Source organism: Panulirus ornatus, chromosome 9, assembly GCF_036320965.1.
Source record: "Panulirus ornatus isolate Po-2019 chromosome 9, ASM3632096v1, whole genome shotgun sequence".
NCBI lineage: Eukaryota > Metazoa > Arthropoda > Malacostraca > Decapoda > Palinuridae > Panulirus > Panulirus ornatus.
In genome coordinates this window covers 53231496-53254981 of record NC_092232.1, presented here as the reverse complement: position 1 = coordinate 53254981, position 23486 = coordinate 53231496, and the positions used below count along the sequence as shown (strand labels likewise).

The window sequence follows — 23486 nt, the reverse complement described above, 5'->3', positions numbered from 1 at the left end:
ATAAGGCAAAGCACGAGTTAACACTTCACACTTATACAGTGAATAATCTGAGGGAAGAAGAGTTATTCGAGAGAGTTTGACGAGGATATGTCCTTCTGGAAGCGGTAGATAATCTTCGATTATATGGGAGGGGGGGGGACGAACACCTAGGGTGTGTCAGTTCCCTCAACAGTATGGTGATCTTCACAGCTTTTAGACTAACTCCTTTGAGTGGCACGTAGCCTACAATGTGTGTAGTGGGCAGGTGAACATGCCCCTTGGGGCGATTTGAAGTCATCTTTTGACAAAAACATAAAATTTGGGTCTTATTATGTATCTGCAATAGAATAAGTCATCTTGATTGACACTATTTTCTTTTCATATTTTTATGCCAGCAATCAACATTAGGCGAAAGGAGTCGAACTTGTTTACAGTCTTCCGTTCGGATTCTAACTATGTAAATGACTATTGGTCATGAGGGACATGACTCTGTAAGCTTATGGTCCCTCAAACATCAAACAAATGACAGCGAAACATCTAGCATTTCTCTTTACAGAAGAGGGGGATGTCTGTGTTCCTACCTCACTCACCCTCTATAACCAAATAAATGCTCTTTATCATTATCAACCTGTTGCCAAGCCCCTTGCTGATGATGCATTTTGATAAAGATATTATCACGATTGGCTAATCTTTCCTCTCACGATTGGCTAATCTTTTCTGTCACGATTGGCTAATCTTTTTTAACACGTAGGATTCGTATAGTTGAGCGCATATACAACAGACAAAACCCTTGAGGACGACCTCTCGTCCTTGACTTTGATGTTTTTTGGAGAGTGATTTTCTTCTGGTGGTTTTGAATGTCGAGGTGCCATGTGTACTCGACCCTGAGGCGTGTGTATTCGACCTCGGAACAATAAGACGTGTGTGTTTGAAAATCTTGGGAGACGTGAGCATTCGACGCTGAAGTGAGAATTGATATACACTGACGCTCATTCGACGTGGACCTATGTACTTGACAGATGAAACGCACGTATCCGACAAGGAACGCATGCATGTACGCGTAATCGACAGAGAGAAATGTTGCATTAGACCAAAGATATGAAAACAAGAGGCGTTTGAATTAATACATTTTAAGCCTGTGTCCTTGACTTTGAGAAAAAGATATCAAAGCTTAGATTTGTGTGTTTGTGTGTGTGTGTAATCGACAAAAAACAAATTATCACTGCCATACAAGACGCATGTATGGACAAGAACTATACATAAAAAGAAAATGTATTTATATGTTAACTCGCTTTTCAGTTTAGATGATGGTGGCGACAAAAATTTCCCCTCTCTAAAATAACAAACCCCAATTTCGTGTAGTGCATGACAAAAGCAATTATTCAAATGGGAATATAATATCATGTGATAGAATTCGACAATTTCATATTGTCAGTGAATATCAAATTCGGTATTACGAGATACGGAACAAAATTCGAAATATATATATAGAGAAAAAAAAATATTGTGGTGTCGTTACTATGGTTCCACAAATGGAGTCTTTAACCCTTAAAAATAAAAAGCACAAGTTCAACAGAATGTAGTTAGTTGGTCATGCAAATCATGAATTCATGTTTACCTGTTGTGTGTGTGTGTGTCTGTTTATGTGTGAACTATAGACTGTCGACATTATTATTTATTTATTTATTATTATTGTTACTATTATTATTTTTTTTGTACAAAGCCCCTTACACTCGTCTTCCTGTACTGTTTATCATTATTTTTATAATTATTATTATTTTTTTTAAAGCCCTTTAAACTCGTCTTCCTGTACTGTTTATCATCATTATTTTTATAATTATTATTATTGTTTTTTCTTTTTAAAGCCCCTTACACTCGTCTTCCTGTACATACTTCCTGTACACACACTTTACCTCAAGTCATCATCAACCCCTGGCGACAGGTGTCCAGCTCTTCGCTCATTCCAGCATCCGGTGCAGCAACAGTGGTGACTGTATCTCTCTGTCACGCGCGCGCTGTCCAGCAACGCTAGACTTCCTGGAATATGATAAGTTCCAGTCCTCTTACTTCCCTGGAATGCGATAGGTTCCAGTCCTCGTACTTCCCTGGAAAACGATGGGTTCCAGTCCTCGTACTTCCCTGGAATATAATAGGTTCCAGTCCTCGTACTTCCCTGGAATATAATAGGTTCCAGTCCTCGTACTTCCCTGGAATACGATGGGTTCCAGTCCTCTCCTTTGTGACTGTGTTCGCTCACTAATTACTACTTGTCAATACGTCAGTTATGACCTTCATATCCTCCCTCACTCCATAGAAGCGAGTAACTTCCTGCTCAGAGCAGGTGAGGGATGAAGCAAGTAACTTCCTGCTCGAGCAACAATATCCACCCCTCCTTCAGGCCTTAGTGAGGATCGACGGATCTGATTTGACCTCCTCCTCCTCCTCCTCCCCCTCCCCTCCCCCTCATCACCACTACCACCACCATCAAAAAAAAAAAAAAGTAGGCGTCTGGTAGTCTTGCGTCGTTACGCATCCGACCTGCGTCCAAGCAACGCTTCTAGGCGTACGACAACGATTCACACACACACATGCACACACACACTTTCTTGGCTTTAGGTGGGAGAGATATCTAGTGAGCTTCGACCGGTTGTAATACTGCACAGGAGGGAGTGTGGAGAGATGTCTCCCCTTAAGGCCATACCACCGAGTCTCTTGGACCCTGGGGTCTGTGTGGTCTGTGTATTTGTGTTACCTCTGTGTGCCTCTAGAGGTATTGCAGATGCCTATCAGTATTCAACATAGGTACAACTGGATATATATGTAATTCATCTGTTGCATTCCCTGATGAAATGATCGAGAATTAACACCATGTGCAGTATTTTTCCTTTTTTTTCAATCAATCGGTTTGATTCTGTAATTTTCATCGAAAGTACATTGTGCATGTAATTAATTAATCATTCACTTAAGGTTATTACTGTAGTTGTCATGAGTGTTGTCTGATGAACAAATTTTTACTCGCTTCTTTTTTTTTCTTTCCAATATCTTTACACAAACACTGAACGAAATACTTCTATCTCTCGTTTCAGATGATATTGTTCAGTATTCCCTCTTGCTTTCTGTATTCCCCTCCTGAGCTGTTGTGCATATTTATGGCGATGGAAGTACGGCTTCGTAAAGGTTTAAGCCAGAGATATATTCCCTTGGAGACCAATTATTTGAATCACATCGAATTTTTTTCTTTTTTCTCAAGTTTTTTCTGGCACAGAAAGGGTAGGATGTGTCGCTGTTCCATCATGAATATTGTTAGGAATATCTTCGCTTCCTTGCTCTGGTAGGGCTTCTCCCCTGTTTAACTGCCCTGGTAGAGCAGTTCCCTTGTTTAACTGCCCTGGGAGAGCAGTTCCCTTGTTTAACTGCCCTGGTAGAGCTGCTTTGTTTAACTGCCCAGGTAGACCTTCTCCCCAGTTTAACTGCCCAGGTAGACCTTCTCCCCAGTTTAACTGCCCTGGTAGAGCTTCTCCCTTGTTTAACTGCCCTGATAGAGGTTCTCCCTTGTTTAACTGCCCTGGTAGAGCTTCTTCCCTGTTTAAATGCCCTGGTAGGGCTTCTCCATGTTTGACTGCCTGCGTACAGCATGGCTTTGAACCTCAGCCTCAGAGATGTATGTGGCCAGGGTAAACTCTCTTTCCCAGGCAAAGCGGACAGTATTGTCATAACTTTCCGCTAGGGTCACGGCGTTTGTAAGCGGAAAAGACTCGTGTGTTAGCTAAGGTGTGGGGGGAACGAGACGTTTTTTGAAATGTATGTCATTAACTGAAGATTATAAATGAGGTCGTGGCTGAGGATATGTAGCGTTAATGAGATGGCCTTTATTATGGCATTCGGGTGTTTGTGCTGTCCCAGATAACCTTGTGCGAAGAAGTTGTTGCTTTGATTGACTGATATTGATAAATTTGCTTCTCTTACTTGCCATGAAAATATATATGTATCTAAAAATTCATCTTCATCTCGAAAGCGAGAGGTTTGTTTGACTGTAGACCAGTCATCCAGTCTTGAACGGGGGCTGTTGAAAGGGTCGAGTGCAGTGAGTGTAACTGATGACTTTCCTGAAGATAACTTGCATCTCGCACAAGTGATGAGTTCCCTAATGATAACTTGCATCTCGTAATATTGATAACCTCCTCATATAGTTACTAGCTTGCATCCGTCCAAAGGAGTTCGAGGATTTAGAGACTCTCTTTAGATTACCTAGTTACTTCAGTATTACCTCATTACCTAAGAGTAATAAGACTTTTGGTGGAGGTCCTCTCTTGCCCCCAGCCCTGCATGGTATACAACAGCAGTGAACACCTTTCCCTCCCCCCGCTCCGAGTACAGTGGTCATAGAATACCATTAGTCTCATATCGACTCGTGTAAATCCTTTCTCTTTTGTTTCCCTGATAATTTGAAGTATCCTGCGGGGTCCAACACTCCATCATCTTGAGTTGCGATACGCATAAGTGTACAGCACAGTGCGATTACATGGGTGGAGTGACTGGGGGAAATCTAATTAAAAAGCGTAATAGTATTTGCAAAGGGATTTTATTCTGCAATCCCTGTCTGTAATTCTGATGGGCATTATTATGTAAATGTAATTTAATCCAGCGGTGCTCCTAATACTTTTATATTCATTCTAGCAGTGCTGTCCAATATTAATTTTTTTGCTCTTTTTTTTTTTTGTGGAGTCTGAACCCACATGCATAGGTGCGGGGGACGAAAGATTTGGCTGATATAGATTTCTATAAAAGTATTTACATTATACTTTTGATTTTTCTAGATTTACGGCTAATTTTCTAAACCATTTACAGAATACCTTTGACTCGTTTAAACCTACAGCCAATTGTAAAACCGTTTACAAAATTCTTTTAAATCGTTTAGACCTGCAGCCAGTTGTAAAAACCTGTTACAAAATACTTTTAAATCGTCAAGAGTTGCAGCCAGTTGTAAAACCATTTACAGAATACTTTCGAGTCGTGTAGACCTACGATTGCTTAACACTTGATATTGTTTCCTGTATGAGGAATACATTCTGAGGGGATCAGATGAACATTTCTATCCATGTGGAGAGACACGATGATTTACTTCGGGTCTCTTAATCATCAAGTTCATCAGACACATTGGAAGAAGTGTGTGTGTGTGTGTGTGTGTGTGTGTGTGGCAGTTCCCAGTAGAGTACTGCACACTGCGGGGACTTGAGAACCTCGGCGGGTATCTACTGTGTTTCCTTCGTGCTGGCGACGTCCCTTCTCCTCTGCCTAGAAGTAAGAGCTGATTACTCGAGGCGTGAGCACACTGCTGCTACCTGCTCCTCTTCATAAGATATCCTCACGTGAGAGACAAGGAATCCCTACGGGAGGTGGGACAGTGTGGGGGTGGGGTGTTGTGTCTGTGGGGCTGTTGTGTGTGTGTGTCTGGGGTTGGTGTGTGTGAGTGGCTGTCCTCGCTACAACTATAGTCAGTGATCCTCACGGCCTTCATGTGGTATAACTCCTCTAACTCAGTCTGAATATATGATGTTGTGAAGCTACGTAGCTCAGCCTGAGGTGGGTGAATAGGTCAAACTTGCCTTTTTTTTTGGGTTGTGAAACGTTATCCACTGGCATTATAACGCAGCTGTGGGTTATGTTTCATGTTAGAAAACTCGATAATCTTGGTTGTGGCGCGATTTTTGTATCAGCAACAGCGTCTTTTAAGAAGCGTAATCTTTTATCATATCTACTGATAAGAATAGTCGGGATGAAATCTGTTTATGATGACCTGATAAGCTATGCTTTTAAGTGCATCTTATTATTGGATTATTAGAAATAATTTCATGACCAGTCAGTCTCTTATGATCTGTGGAAACCAGCTGGACTATCTTTAGTCTCTGGAAACATACTGAATTGTTTTTAGTATCTTGGAACATGCTGGACTGTCTTCAGTCTCTAGAAACAAACTAGACTTGGACTGTCTTCAGTCTCTTGGAACATGCTAAACAGTCTTCAGTCTCTGGAAACATATTGGATTGTCTTCAGTCTTTTGGAACATGTTGAACTGTCTTCAGTCTCTGGAAGCATACAGTCTCAGGAAACATACTGGATTGTCTTAAAGTTTTTGAAAAGATACTGGAATGACTTCAGTCTCTGGAAACATGTGGGATTGGTCACAATCCTAGAAACAGTGGATTGCCTTCAGTCTGTGGATACATGGACTGTCTCGAGTTTCTGGAAACACACTGGATTATCTTCGTTCCAGTCTATAATAATTCTCTATCTTGCTGATGGAAAAAAAAAAAATGCTACCCTGCTGAGGGGAATATAATTTTTCCAGCGGATGGAGGAATTATCTATCTTGCTGATAGGAAAATTATCTGTCCTGATGATAGAAATTTTTTTTTGTCGGTCCAGCTGAAGGGAAAGTTGTCAGTCCTGCTGGTGGAGGAATTATTTTTCCTGCTTTTGGGGGAAAATACATTTAACCATACGAAATAACACAAGCTGACGATTGTTTCTTTCTTCGCAGTATCGATGTTGTGGATTTCTAAGAAATGTATAACACGCGAGGGACCTTCCGTCGTTGTTGCTGTTATCTTTTGTGGCTATCTTTGTTATGTGGCAGATGTTCCTTTTGAATTTCTTAGCAGTGATTGACCCCAGAGTTTAGTGCATCCCTTTATATATATATATATATATATATATATATATATATATATATATATATATATATATATATATATATATATATATGGCTTGTGTTGTGCCTGCTGCTTGGCCAAGCTCTGGAATATTGAGCTCTGTTCCTTCAGTATTGCAGCTGTTGCGAGTGAGGTATGAAAAGATCCTCTTTGTACGGGACCATGTTGATGTCCACTACACCTACTGCTGTTATGCCACTCTCTCTCTCTCTCTCTCTCTCTCTCTCTCTCTCTCTCTCTCTCTCTCTCTCTCTCTCTCTCTCTCTCTCCACTGCCATTTAACGGCACATCTGAGAAGTAGGAACGCTCTCTTATCACGGAGATATTAGCAATAGCGACCACCATGAAGATAAGCCATGAAAATCGCCTTTGTTCATACACAGGCGACGTTTGTTGACAGTGGTCAAAGTTTCCTAGACACAAGACAGTTAATGTAAATAAGACTTGACATAATACGGACTCGCCTACAGAGTATGAACCATTACTGTTTATGGCCACCTCGGTACTGAATATGATGTTATAAGCGACGATCATAATTTCTGTAATTGCTTTAGACTTGAATTTCAAATAATGTCAAAGACAAGCACTCGGCTTGATGAAATCGCAAACCTCTGTTTAATATACCGCTTGACAAATGCAATTATTCCATTAATGTGTTTTAGTTCGTGTCACTTAACAGACATCCATTGCCTCATCATCATTAAGAATTGAAGTATATCCCTTACATAAACTGTGGCAGGTTGTAAGTACTTTTTATTTAATGAATCTTTTAAGCCGAGTCGAATCGAATCGAGAGAATCTTTGAATTATCATACTTTGAGATAAAGGTTTGACTGCTGCAAGTCTCATGGACGACTTCAATCCGGATCTAAATTCCGCGAACGGGAAAAAAGTTGTTTACATCACTGACATCAGAACCTGAGCAAACACTTAGACGAATATTACCATCGTTGAGGTTCCTTTTCGTAGTGCAAGACTACTAATGGTTCCCAGTATAATTTTTTCTTTTTTATCTCTGATTCCGAAAGATAAAGACGCTACGTCAAAGAATGACGAACACTGTATAATTTTCTCGTGTCTTAACGCATTTCGTATTCTCAGATAAATCATTATAAATAATTTCTGTAAGGCTCCGTGCAGTCACATAGTCTAAGCAGTTTCATAACAGTTGTTGAGTTTTGACCTCACACTGGTACACACGTAACCAAAGATCCGTTCTGAGTTTCCATTTCTGAATGTTTTTTTTTTATACAGTGAAGTACTGAGGTCATGTTCGTATTTCTAGTTTGTGTCGTTTTCCTTATGTAATGATTCTGTTCTCCCATCCCGTAGGTTTTATGGCGCAACAACATCGTCCCAGAAGTTAGCGGCCTTAGCCATTCTAGGCGAGTTAGATGATCCAAAAGCCTCGCGATCTGGAGACCTATTAGCAATTACTGTCTGATGCTGTTCTTAATATGTGTATTAGTCATGTTTAGCAATATATCCAGTGATAATAAGTCGTATTCATTAAGTATTCTCGTTTATGTACCCTCGTTTGTTCCTCTGCGAACATGCCTACTGTTATGCTCTTCGTAAAAGCCGGCCGGAGAGAGTTTTGATTGGTCAGCTGTTCATGCACACCGTATCTCGTCATACAGACCTCTCAACACCACGGGACGCGAAACACTGCTTTGCACCATGTCAGTCCTCCAAGTTATTGAACTGAACACGCCAGAGGAAACCTGCCCACTGTGGGGGCTAGCACATCAGAACCCCCAGTACAGAGAGCTCACGTTATAACCTGCAAAGCAACGATTATGGAAGCATTTTAAGATATCCTTTCCTGTGAATAGACATCAGCAGTAATCTTTGTTGTATATATCTACCTATTTTCTTTTCATTTACGTACTTCTCATATATCTGTTTTTCTGGTTATACTTTTTCCAGAACTGTTTCCAGTTCTATGCTATGGTTCCAGAGAATACAAACATATTTTGTAGGAATTGATTTTGCAGAATTGGGGGATTGTGAACCCACACTCCAAATGCTATCAAAAGGAGATCGAACCCTTGTTCCCCAAAGGGTAGGAGTTGCTACCCTTCGACCTCGAACTGCTTTCGACGAGGGAGGGAATCGAACCCCACGCAGGGAGACCCTGTTAAATCACCAAACCCATTATCGTTCGAAGCTGATGTGTTTCAGTTAAATGATTAATGTATTGGTTTCTGCTTTACTCTTTTTCACTAAGATTAGACTCGTAATCTTTAAGTGGAGTGAAGTTTGTACCTTATATCAAGGGTGAGTGTGTGGCCCCCTTGACACGCCATAACACAACACGGGTTTATGGAGCACCACGACCGCTCTGGTAACTACCGACCGTAATTACTGCTCCTGCAATTAAGGCAGTATACTGTGTGTTTATGGCCGGAGTCCATAAGTTAATAATTAAGTGTAAATGAATATCATGTAATAAAAGTAACTGATGCAAGCAGATAATAAAAGCAGGCAAAGGGGAGCGCTCGCAGTCGGAATAGAGTAAGACACACACACACACACACACACACACACACACACGAGACTTAAGTCTTCTCCATAAAGTCCGAGACTTAGTGAATCCTTTTTATTAACGAGGAAATATTTCCTTTGGAAATCGCGTAAGACATCCGATAACTCAGCTCGGGGCTTGAAGCCACCACCACTCTGGCTCATACATGTGGAATTTCCCAACTAACACAGACATTATTTTTGAGGACTTTGGAAAAAAAAAAAAAGTGGGGACTGATGCTGCCCATTAGCAAAGGAAACCCGTTATTTCAGAGGCGACGAAATGAAACAACTTCGAGAATAAATCTTCGAGGGAAAGTCATTATATTATTGCCTACTTGTCAAACTGGTGAAGGTTTTTGAAGCCTGGCGATTTAGACTTATGATTTATGGCTCCAATGTCACCAGTGGAGCCAGCTGGTGAGGGCTGGCTTGATTACCCTCCACCAGCAGCAGTCAGCGAGGAGGAGGCCAGTTCGAATTGGCATTTAGGAGGGGAGAGAGAAGCATTATTCCCTCAAGGATATGACGCAATAAACTTGAAAGTCCTGCTACTTATAATTGCTAAGTCGGTCACATGGTATATATGTGTGGCACGATCCTCAATCCTGTGTGTCCAGAACTTATAAAATGTTGTTGATATTGATGGTGATGATTAATGTTTTCTTGTAGTCATGGATGACCGGATAGCTGGCATTAACCCAGGAGTTATTATGAAGGCTGCAGACAAGGGCCTATCGGGGTTCGAATGCTGGAAAGGGCAGTTGGCCCACAGCTAATCCAGCTATTAATCCCTCTCCTGGGGCTCGTCGATAAATAAGTACTCAACTTGGGCTAGGATATATATATATATATATATATATATATATATATATATATATATATATATATATATATATATATATATATATGGCTATAGTTCGGACATTCATTTGTCCGTACGATCTCGACCCCATAAAAAGAAAGCGATGCAAGCTTTATGCTATCCAATCTCGTCCACAGAGTCATCAAGATGGCTTTACGGCGATTCCTTGCCGTTCGTCGGGAGGAGCATCAGATCCCTTGATGCAAGACGCGAAACTTTTTGACGTTTGGAAGAGAATTCGTAACATCTACATTCCTTATGCACTTTCACTGTCCCTTTCAACTTTCACTGTTCGGCTTAATTGTCTTCGTAAAGAAGAATAATTTACTTAATTTTGGTAAAATAGAATAAGTTCATTAGACGAATATAATCTCATACCTTTGTTAATTCATTGTCAGCACTATAGGAATAGCAGTGTTCAGTACCGCTCTATATAGATATCCTGCAGTGTGTTAAAGAAATTATTCTGGACTTTGATGTTGATGTCATCGTCTCAGGTATGAAGGAAGAAGGGGTGATAGAGGTTTTTACACACACACTGGAGGAATGCATCTCACCGCACCCTTTACACCTGCAGGAGCGTTATGTGGGTCGAAGAAAAAGAAGTTGGCCAACCCAGTCTCCTTAGCTTCGAAGGAAAGGTCGTGGAGTTACCAGTTGGTTCAGCTAACTGAAGATACGATTAATAGACTTCACCTTCCATGATTATTATGATCATGATTACGATCCTGTGATGGACTTTAACTATGTCTACTTCTATGTATACTGTGAATGTTTGGTATTACACTTGACGCTTTGTGTATACATCATGAAGGCTCTTATGTGTGTGTTGTGTATTCTTGTGTAATCTTTGATCTTCTTCGTGCCTTTTTCTCCTCTATTTACGGATGAGCAGTAAAGTATCATTATCATCATCGCTAAGGAGGGAAAAGATCACCTAATGACATATTTCTGGCCGGATGTATGGCATTGTTGACGTCACTAATCGTCATTCTAACGTAAACATGTTCCTTCAATGAGGCAAATGCATAGCATTTTCATCACTAAAGACAAAAAAGGAAACTCGGTGTTTGCCGCAAGAATACATATTATTCTTTTTTATTATTTTGCTTTGTCGCTGTCTCCCGCGTTAGCGAGGTAGCGCAAGGAAACAGACGAAAGAATGGCCCAACCCACCCACATACACATGTATATCCATACACGTCCACACACGCAAATATACATACCTATACATCTCAATGTACACAGATATAAACACACACAGACATATACATATATACACATGCACACAATTCACACTGTCTGCCTTTATTCATTCCCATCGCCACCTCGCCACACATGGAATACCATCCCCCTCCCCCCTCATGTGTGCGAGGTAGCGCTAGGAAAAGACAACAAAGGCCCCATTCGTTCACACTCAGTCTCTAGCTGTCATACTATATATATATATATATATATATATATATATATATATATATATATATATATATATATATATTCCACCGTCCGTAAATTCCCGCCACAAATGGGGCGGTCGCAGCTTGCGGTGCACCTCGTAAATACTCGGTATCAGATTCCACAACAGGGGTTTAAAAGGGCCGTTGACAGGTTCGTTTGATGTGAAAACGTAACATTTCAAGTTTCGAAATATCTTTTCAGTCCAGAATTTGTATAATCTGGCAGCTGTGTTGTATGGAATAGAAATGTGCACTTGTGGCGTTCTGAAAGAGCATCTGAAATATGCACCCGTGGCGTTCTGAAAGAATATTTGAAATATACACTTGTGGTATTTTGAAAGAATGTTTGAAATATACACTTGTGGTATTTTGAAAGAATGTTTGAAATATACACTTGTGGTATTTTGAAAGAATGTTTGAAATATGCACTTGTGGTATTTTGAAAGAATGTTTGAAATATACACTTGTGGTATTTTGAAAGAATGTTTGAAATATACACTTGTGGTATTTTGAAAGAATGTTTGAAATATACACTTGTGGTATTTTGAAAGAATGTTTGAAATATACACTTGTGGTATTTTGAAAGAATGTTTGAAATATGCACTTGTGGTATTTTGAAAGAATGTTTGAAATATGCACTTGTGGTATTTTGAAATATTTGCAGTTTTATCCCCAGTCTTTAGCTAAAGGCATTGCTAACAACTTCTGTCGCTCTACCTTTCCTTCACTTTACCTTCTGACGGTACTATAGCTGTCTCTCCCGTAGACAAAGCAACTCTCCCTGGTTCCCGTTTCTCCTCTTAACTCCACCTTGGATGATTCTAACATTCCTTCATCCGATGATGTGCCTTTTACTAAGCCTATGCCCCTATCAATAATCTTTTGAGCTGTCCAAAAAGCGCTTTGCTCTCTGGACACAAGCAAGGCTTGTGGTCCTAATGGTATGCAGCCGCCTCTATTGAAAGTGTGTGTGCTTCTGAACTTACGTCTGTGCTTGCTCGTTTGTTCTGTTTTGATGTGATAATTATTACTTTTCCTTCTTGTAAGCTTGTGTTGGTAAGATGGGTGTCCGTTCTAACACTTCAAATTATCGTCCTGTTGCTTTCACATTTCCAAACCGAGTACTTCAACTCCCATAACCTCAGACATCTTCTCTCTGATCACCAGTATCATTTCCGTAAGGCGAGATCCACCGATCATATTCTTTCCCAACTTATTAATGTCTGGTCATCATTCCAGTAAGATTCTAGGGAATCCTGTGTAGTTGCCCTTGACATATCTAAAGCTTCTGGTAGGGTTGTGGCACTGGGGTTTCATCTCTAAGCTCCCCTCCTTTGGCTGCCCTCCTTCACTTTGCTCCGTCATATCGAGCTTCCTCTCTGGCCGATCTATCTCCGTGATTTGTTGATGAATCCGCGTTTGCCCCTTTCTCCAGCAACAACGGTGTCCGGTAGGTCCCAAAAAGTAATATAGTATGAATGTTATGATTTCTCGCACACGAGAAAGCTATGAAAAGAGGGTTTTGAGAAACATTAAGGAGCCTTACTACGGTATCTCAATTCTTCTTTTTATTTTCGGTATCGTACATAATGTTGGAAAATGATTTATTAAGCAGTTCCGTGTTTTATACGGGGAAAATGTATCCACTTGGGTAGAACATGCTTACTTGGTTGGAAGTTCCACACACAGTTCGTCATTTGATATATTATTTAAAATCTTTTCAGTGGGAGAAACCATCTACCATCACTTCGCAGGAACAAGGAAATTTTTTAGAATATAAATCTTGATTGATAGTTTAGCATTTAAAGAGAGAATGAATATTAAGGGAAACCACTAGAATATATATTAATATATGATTATTTTTTTGTCATATTTGATGAACGTGTGCAACATGGCCTTAGGTATTTGTGAACGATTTGGGTAGAGATCATTCCGACCTTTGTAAGTGGAACCCCTGGAGTTAATGATCGAATAATCCCTAAGCTCTCTCCAGGGATGGAGGATTGGCCCTTATACTTAGACAAAAATACTAGAGGAAAACGAACTTTGAAATTCAGTATTTCATAACCAATACAATTTTATTTTATTATTTTTTCCTTTGATAGAATTTTGTTACGGGAAATATGACTCGTTCATGTTTCACGACCAATGCAATTTGGTTTTATTTTTTCTTTGATAGAGATTTGTGCCTGGAAGTATAACTCGCTGCTGATAGGGTGAATGGGTGAAACGTGGCGTCTCAAGTTTCTCCTTTCCTACCAAGACCGTATTTCCAGAGTTTCATATTCTTTAACTTGGTTTCGAGATGAGTCAGACACATCATTGATGTCCTAAAGGTGCCTTGATAAATGCTGGTGGTATCCGACCTCTCACAACCCATCCATAAGTCGCCTCGTCTTGTACAGGTCTAGTTTCATGGTCTGGCCTCGCTAAACCTCACACTCCACCTGCTTGCCATTCCATCTCTGATTTCATTTGAGTCTCTCATACGGAATCTGACACTGTGTCACATAACTCGACACACTGTATGTCTCGCGCGAGATCTCGTACAGACTCATTACACACCGTACACTTCTCCTCACAGTCCCTCATACTTTACCTCATAATATGAATAGTACCGCACATCACAGTGTTTCTTGTACCTCCACACGATTCACACTGCCTCTAATATCATACCTCACACTACCCTCACACTGCTCTCTTACCCCATTTCACACTGCACCATACAACATGGTATGTAGTTCAAGCTTTAGCCAACACACATCACACTCCATCCTAAACAGCGCCCCAAAGTATGCCCCACACTATACAGTACGGTAGACTTTACCCAGAACGGACACCTAAAGTATGCCCCACACTACACACTAAGGTAGGCCTTACCCCAAAGAGCCCCCCAAAGTATGCCCCACACGAAACACTACTGTAGACTTTACCCCACACTACACACTGCTGTCACCTTACCAAACGTACACCACCACTTCGCACAGCAGACGATGTCAGACCTTGGAGAACCTTACCTTAAACTCTCTCTCACTAAACCTTTACATACTGTAACCTCACACTATACCTTCCTATACCGGGTTCCTACGCTGCGTACCACTTCACCCAACCCCCTAGGCACTTCAGTGCACACTGAGCCTCACACTCCACCCCACAATGCAAATAACCCTTACCCAGCACCCTTCCGAGGGGTAATCCCTCTTAACAGGCAAGAGAACCTTAGCGGGGTGTAATTGGCACTCTGGGGCGTGTGTGCGCGCGTTCCTGGCCGCCTCAGAGCTGTGGGGTCACCGAAATTAATACCCCAGCTCTCTCTTCAAACAACCTAATTACCGTGTAAATACAGGGGGCAAATTAGCCTCTTTTTTTTTTTTCTTAAGTGGTCATGGTACCGGGACGTTATCGCGTCCATCAGACGTACCTCCTCAGCAGTGGCAGGACGTGGCAGGAGGGGGTAGAGGCCTCGAAGACCAGGTCTCTTCTCCATGCAAGGTCGTGACTCCCTCGTCGAACCTTCTGATGTTTCTCTGCGAGATCAGTTACGCTGGAAAAACATTTCTAAGGAATTGGATTCTACAGACGATCGATAACTTAGGCTTTTAAGATATGGTTTTTTTTAAGAGAGAGAGAGAGTGTGTGTGTGTGTGTGTGTGTGTGTGCGTGTAATTACCCTTATTATTTCTTTTTCTTATCTATTCGTCACTTTTGGTCTGATGTATACAGTGAATAATTCGCGAACATTTCTTTGTTCATGTATTTGAATGCGGTTCTTATATTTGCCGACAGACAGTTTCGCCTCGTTCACAGTTCTTTTTATGCGTAGCTCTGGCGATTAATTAGGCACAGTGTTGACCCCTGGATCTCTCTCACATGCAGCAGTTTCCTGTAATTTGTTTCCCGCTGGATGATAACCACACCGAGGCTGTCTTTCACTCTGTCCCGTCTTCATTCCCTTGCACGAACTTGGATGGAATCTCGCTTGCCATTTATCTGACCAACTTTGGAGTTTGCCCAAGTCCTCGTGTAAATTGTTGCAATCGCCATCATTATTCCTGTCATGATCTCTGTATCGTCCGCGATCCCACTCCATTTTGTCCACGACTAAGGCCAGCGATGCGCCACTTGTTGGCCCAGTCCGCTTTGAGGATGCGTCCCCTTCCCATGTTCTTTGCTCCACTCCAATACGGTTGTCTTCTATCCAGTGAGGAGCCCATCCTTTAATTCTACCTGGGGATCTCTATGTTTTTTTTTCTCCCTCCTCCGATGGGGAAGTGTCAAAGGCTTTCTGGCAGTTCATGATCACATGGTCTACTCATCCTCCTCCCATGGTGCGTGATCTCTTTTTCCCTAAAGCCATGCTCTCTCTCTCCCAGTTACAAAATTTCTCATTACCGTAGTCATCATTTTCTTTTCTGATGATCTTTTCCAATGTTTTACAAACCACATTTGCTAAGTGGGACTTGCCTGAAGTTCATTGCCTTGTCCCCGATCTCCTTTCTTAAACGTAGGGACAGCATTTTACCCTCTTCTCCACATCTTTGGACCTACGCTTTCCACATTGACTCTCTGAACAACATCTGTAGTTGTCTAGCAAGTGTCTCCATACATTCTTTTAGCCATTATGAAGAGATCTCGTCAGAACCATTGGATTTATATGAAGTCAAGTTATTTTACAACCCTAATTATGTCGTTACTTCATCTCCTTCCACCCACTATGGTCATGTGGGTGCATTATTGTCCCCCACATTCAAAACACTTTTGAACTCATCATTCAGCTCTTCACACATATCCTCATCATCCATAAGAATTCTTACCTCCTAAACCCTTAACTTGATTAGTGTTTGATGAGCTTATGTAAAAGTTTTAGGTTTTAGATTTTCTTTTATTTTTTTTCCACAATATCCTTTTCAGAACCTCTCTTGCCTTCCATTCTTGTTCTACAGTATTCTCTCCTTGCTCTCCTGTATGTTTCATATGCTGGCTGTCACCTGTGTCTTGTGTATCTCCATATCACATCCTTGCGCTCTCTCGCTATACGACATTTCTCGTTGATCCATATTTCTTTCCATTTTGATCCTCCTTCCCTCCTGGACATCAGAGGACCCCGTGTTCTGGCTGTCACCTGTGTCTTGTGTATCTCCATATCACATCCCTGTGCTCTCTCGCTATACGACATTTCTCGTTGATCCATATTTCTTTCCATTTTGATCTTCCTTCCCTCCTGGACATCAGAGGACCCCGTGTTCTGGCTGTCACCTGTGTCTTGTGTATCTCCATATCACATCCCTGTGCTCTCTCGCTATACGACATTTCTCGTTGATCCATATTTCTTTCCATTTTGATCTTCCTTCCCTCCTGGACATCAGAAGACCCCGTGTTCTGACCCCTTCGGTGTATATATTCTACACAGAGCCTTCTGTAGTAACTCTGGTCAATATTCTTATAATGTAGGATTCCCTAGCCAGATTAGTAACCTCAAAGAACTTTTATCAGTTCTACTTCGTTGCCATGACTGTCTTTTCTCGGTGGTTTCTGTCCCCACTCTGCTTCCTCCTATGACGTCTTGTGTATCTGTGTGCAATTACTATGTGTAATTACCTCTGCACTATACGGGAAGGGAGTTTTGCAGTCTTGAACCATCTCTGTCGGACTACTTTTTAAACTTCCGTGTCCTGTCAGCAAATTTTATATTACCATCCAGTTTTATTCCATTCATCCAAATCTCTTGTACCATAAAAAAACTTTATATTATTTCTAATGTTTCTTCCCTATTTTCATGATATAGCCTTTGGTTGTTCTACCCCTACATCTTTCCAAGGCTTTTGAACTACATACATCAAACTAATTCAGAAACTTAAAAGCTGCAATTATGTCACCCTTCAGAATATGGTGAAATTTTCTGTGGGCCATTTGCTTTGTATTGGTCTAAACCCTTCATATTTTGTTAGAATTCTGTACACATCACATTGCTCTCCAGAACCTCACTGCCACTGCGGTTGGGGCTTTAGTGTCTTCCACTGTGAAAAGACTTATTCAGTTCCTTACGTATCCTTGCATCGTTCTCTACAACTCTTATGAATTCCATAGCCTCATTAACTGATATTGACCATCTTTCTCATGTTTGAATTATGGTAAAGTGTTGGATTTTCTCCTGTCATGTTCACAGTATTATTTTCAAGATCTCTCTGCTCCTCCTTCCTCATCCTCTTGTGTTCGTTCCCTGCTCCCTCATACCTCACAAATACTGTCTGGTTCAAGTGTCGCCAGTATCTTTACTACAGTATATCTTCAAGCTCCTTAGCTTCTCGACACCTTGTACTGAACCATTCTCTCCTCTCCCTTCACGTTTCCACTGTATCTAAGGCTAAATGTAAACATGCTCCTTCTCCATTGTATATTTCACAGAGCCTTTCACCGCAGTGCATTGGTTACAGACCACCGTATTCCATTTTACAGTCTGTTACTACAGAAAATTTTGAGGTTTCTGTCGTTTTCACGATTGTCTCCTCCTTGTCTCGTCTCATTTCTGCTCTTTCAATCACCTCCTTTACCACATCAACAGACTTAAGCATTAGACAACTTCCTCCATTTGGTATGTCATACCTGATAGTATGAATTTCCACGCTGTTGAGTGTGAAGATGGTGTGGTTAATGATGATCCATCAGCCCCCCGCACCCTAGTGTGTTCACTAACATACTGGGATAGGTGATTCCCTTGTATACACTCTAAAAAAAACCTTTGACTTCACGATTCTATTACCATGAGAATTCCTAAGTTCTTTAGTCTCTCTTTGCAGCCAATATTCCCCATTATCGTTACCATAATTAAGAAGTGTACGTCTTACTGCTTCATGTACCATTCCTGATTCTTCCTTCATTCTCAACGCTGTATACTTGTTCCGACTCATTAAGATTCTTTTGAGGATATTGTAATGTCTGCGCGACTATGTCCTTCTCTCCTACCGGTACTATTCATGTTGTGTATTGTCTGAGTGGCTTGTCTTCCATTATTTCCTAAAACTTAAGGTTGTCTCTTATCAATAGGTCGGGGAGACCAAAGTGCAGATGGAAGGATGGAGTGCAAAGATTTTGAGTGATCTGTGCCCTGAACATGCAGGAGGGTGAAAGGCGTGCACGGGATACAGTGAATTGGAAAGATGTGGTATACGGGGGTCGACTTGAGGGCATGTAAAGCGTCCGGGGTAAACTATGAAAAAGTCTGTGGGGCTTGGTTGTGGATAGGGGGCTGTGGTTTTGATTCATTACTCACGATAGCCAGAGTATGGAAACGTGAGCGGATGAAACCTTTTTTTCCTTCTATTCCTGGCACTACCTTGCTAACGCAGGAAGCGGCATTTAGGTAAGGAAAAGAAGAGAGGAAAAAGTATATATATATATATATATATATATATATATATATATATATATATATGAGATTGATAGATATAGATATTGTAGAAAATTGCGAATCCAGTGACAAAAATCTATTCCAAAAGTATTTTTTTTTCTCCATCCAAATACTGACAAGTTTCATTATTCTAAGCTGGCAAAGTTGGATGTAAAAGGGAATATTCAATGGAGCCGTCGGAATCATTAACGTTGTTTTTAACTACAAGCATTTTATAAAAAAAAAAACTGTTAACAAAGAGATTTGTTTAGAGAGTCGCTTTGGCGTATGTGGGAGCCGCCTAAAACGTTGACCAGTTTTCATGCTGTGTTCGGCTGTGTTAGATTTACTTTTCCCTGAAAAGCGAGGAAAATCTTATGGTCGTCAAAGAGTTATTATTGGTGTGTTTTTCAACCTTATTTATCTGTTTTCATGTTCATGTTTACGTCGAGAAAACGGTAGCTATGCAAGTTTACCTTGAGAAAATGGTAACCATACGAGTTTACCTTGAGAAAACGGTGACCATACGAGTTTATCTTGAGAAAACGGCAACCATACGAGTTTACCTTGAGAAAACGGTAACCATACGAGTTTACCTTGAGTAAATGGTAACCATACGAGTTTACCTTGAGGAAATGGTAACCATACGAGTTTACCTTGAGGAAACTTCAGTATCCACATAAATAGCATTTTCATTGTATATGACAGCTTCAGCCCCTCTGTCACGTACCCTGTGTCTGGCCAGCAGCCACCAGCTTGCCGCTACACACAGTCTGACACCTGGGGTGAACTTATCATTCAGCTTCGTGTGCACCTTTACCTTATAACCATCTGTACACGATCACATATTTACTTTCGATTTGCACGTTCACTTGCCACCTCCCACACACGTTCCCATGTGGAATCTGATGTGCACTATCAGGTGCAACTACACATGCAACCTTCTGTACACATTCTCATGTCTACCCTCACATGCACCATTACGTTCATTTCCACCTGCAACATTCAGTGTGTTCTCATGTCTCCCCTTATTTACACTCGCGTGCAAACCCCACACGCACTCTCGTGCGCAGCCTTCGGTGCATATTCGCGTGCATTCTCGAGAGCACCGTAACCTACATTCTTACGTGCACTTGAGTGGGTGGAAGTTTAATTATGAGGATTGAACAATATACAAGTGTGACCTATCATATTGATATTCATGAGTCTTGGCAAATCTGCTCTTGACACGGTATCAAAACACAGCTTCACATCTCAAAGCAGGAAATCTGATCATGTTTCTAAATTAGTCATTTTCTTATCGGTACGTATTTTGCCAGAGTTCGTTATGGCGTTTTACTTTCACTGTCATCATGGTTGCCATCTGAGAACTCCCAAGGTTGTGGCTGGCTAACTTTTATCAAGTGTGGAACGCAAGAGTCTAGCCAGTGTTTGAAACTTGAGGACTTGATGTGGCTGTATAGAGTTAGCAAGTCGAGGACACATAAACTACATAATTGTTGAAGTTTGCATATAGTTACGTCTCGTATTTGTCGTCAGTTTTTTATATGCTCCGTACCTGTTAGATAAAAGGACTAATAGTTTATAAGCCTGATCGACTTAAGATTATTATATAGGATTATATTTGTCTGATCGACTTAGGATTATTATATAGGATTATATTTATCAGTATCTAATCTACGTGAGGTCTTGTCCCTACAGGATGTGTGTCCAGCAGCTCGTGGTCACACAGTCCCAGAATCGAACGCAAGAGGGCTTGACGTTGCTACGCGTCTACAGCTCAAGGTGAGTCGTCTTTGTGTCCACCGACAGAGATAAGATCTCTTGGTGTCTCCTGCTCGAAGTAAGGCCTGATATAGATAAGGTTCTGAAGATGTCGGGCTCGAGATAAGGTCCTGCTTGTCTCTCTAGTCTGAGATTAGGCTCTGTTTTGTGTCGTAGAGTCGAGATGGAATACTTCCTCCTTCCACTTAGACCAGTGGTCGAGATGAGGCTGTGTCCGTGTCCACCCAGAGAGTTTAGGTCGTTTCTTCGTATGAATCTGGTCGAAATGAGAGCCTCCCTGTATTCCCCCGGTCATCTCTGAGTCTGCCACCCATCCTTCTGCTCGGAGTGAGATACTCGGTTGCATCTTCCTCCCAAAGGTAACGTCAGGGTCGTGTTCATTGGCAGAGGGGATGGCGGATCCACAGTCCAGTTGGTGGAGTGAGAGCTCTTCCCCTATCCATCTGATCTGGTTAGGATCCCCGCCCTGCTCACTGAATTAACAGAGGCTTTGGCCCAGTAATTGGCCGAGGTGAGGCCCCACCCATGGTCCCATGGTCAAGATAAGGTCCTCTGGCCATGTTTCCCCTGATAAAGGTAAGGGCCTCTGTCCATGTGTAGAACTCCCTCCCCGTACCGCCAGAGGAGGTCAATACAACAGACACACGCTCAAGTAACATATCCATCCTCGTTCGCCGTTTCCCGCGTCAGGAACAGACGAAGGAAAGGTCTCAGTCGATCACATTCGTTCTCCAACCGTCATAAGCTTACATCGCGAGTGGAAAATCACCTTCGGCTGGGTCGTATCATCGGCCATGGACGAAATGGAGTACATTTCCTTTGAGGAACTTCTCACGTCAAAGGAGTCCCTTGTTTCCTTGATAGGGATTGCAGCTGAGCCTTAAAGCTGGGGGAAGCCCCGTAAAAGGAGTCTTTGTACAATAATGATAATGATAATAATAATAATAATAATAATGATAATAATAATAATAATAATAATAATAATAATGATAACTTTTGAATTGTAAGAAACTGATGAATTTTGGTCGTATTTAGAAAAGTGATATGTTTACTTGCACCAATTCTCTGAACAGACACGTTTCCCTTGCACTTAATGGAGGTCCAGTGCTGACAATTACAGTCCAGTCAGGGACAATTAATCACAAAAGTTTTCCCCTCTAACAATGCTCAACAGGCCGTAGGAGAGAATTTGAGAGCTGGGGTGGAGCTCAAAGTCACTGGGAATCAAACCGGGACTTCATGATATTGTCAGTGATTTTAAGAGAGAAGTTGAACAAGACGAACTGCTGAAAATTTTCTTAAGGTTTTGATAAAGAGTAAGAAAGGAAGACTTAGCGTATCCAAGTTAGTTTTCGTTTTTCTTTTCTTTTTTCGTTTGTCCAGAATCATGAACGATTTCCTTTTTGTGTGTGTGTGTGTGTGTGTGTGTGTGTGTCCAGGTGTAGCAGAACAATGGGAAACTGTTCTCAAAATCCTTCGTGAGTCGCCTTTTGCAAAATCCTGGGACAACAGCGCAGACAGGAGTAAACAAAGGGAAAAAAAAATATATATGTATAAACGTCGTCCACTAGGAATGGGTAGTTGTTGACACCAATTATTTTGTCGCCCATTCCTTCGCCAAAATAAAAAGATAATGGTCGAGAACGTATTGCCAATAGGCGCCCTAGTCGCCATCTATCATTCCCGTTTTCATTGCATTATTTCTTGTTCTTTGTTAACAGGACAGTATTTTTTTTTTCTTTTACTCCTTCCTCACTCGAACGTAGTTCAGCTGCAGGATCTTCAGCCGACCCCCCCACCTCACCGTGTCCTGTAAATGTTTACTGAACTCTCGCCAGCCAAACCTCCACCAGACAGAAATAAAACTGAATCTCTTCTCGTCTCGTGGAAGCGAGTGAAGCGCCACTCATAGAAGAATGTGAGCGATTTTGACAGAAGAAAAGCATAGTGTTTAAAAGAAATGGTGTTTTCTTTTTTTTTTCCATATTCTTCCACCGTGATGATGATATTTGCGTCTTAGGCAAGCATCTTGGTCATGTATTCCACCTCGAATACAGTAGGTCTGTGTCTCAAAATCGCTGAGGAAGTTTTGTGATCTGATCTTTGAACACGATGAAATGGTATCATGCACAGAATTCAGGATCTGTCTGTAATTCAGGATCTGTCTACAGATGATGGCGAGGTTGGACGGGAAATGTACCTGTCTCGCTTAACCTTTCTTTTTTCTTCTAAATCCTTATCTTTACCAAGGGTGACGTAGAACTCTTGGTCTCCTCTGTATGTTACTCTGACCTTCCCCTTAGTAATACCCCTGGTAACTGGAGCAGTATCTAGCCATCCGTATGTGTGAAACTCGATTGGATTAACATAGTTAATCGGATTTCTACTGCCCTGCCTGGGAGGAACTTTATAGTTGAGGGTAATGAGCGGAGGAAGGGAAGATGTGAGGAGGTGCGTCTTAGGCAAGCATCTTGGTCATGTATTCCACCTCGAATACAGTAGGTCTGTGTCGCAAAATCGCTGAGGAAGTTTTGTGATCTGATCTTTGAACTCTGTGGGTCAACTTTTGGAAAATGGGTCGGTGTGGATGATGATTAACCCGAGCCTCCCCACAACAACACAACGTTGATATGAATGTGTGCGTCGAGTGCACCACAGTCGTCTGGTGTCATGGCAAGTGATCATCAATCTTGTATCATAAACCACAAAGGAAGAACGGCCCAATGGAACGCCAGGCCGGGCATCTTACACTGGATCAGAAAGGTTGGAGGATT

The 23486-nt window shown here is 41.5% G+C and overlaps 1 long non-coding RNA gene across 1 annotated transcript in view; it reads left to right on the top strand.

The window, feature by feature from the left end:
- LOC139750127 (uncharacterized) overlaps positions 1-23486 on the top strand; it is a 235285-nt gene that overhangs the window by 85240 nt on the left and 126559 nt on the right. Inside the window, exon 3 of the long non-coding RNA XR_011713089.1 lies at positions 20629-20712. This is a non-coding gene — a long non-coding RNA (uncharacterized lncRNA). The remainder of the gene's footprint in view (positions 1-20628; positions 20713-23486) is intronic.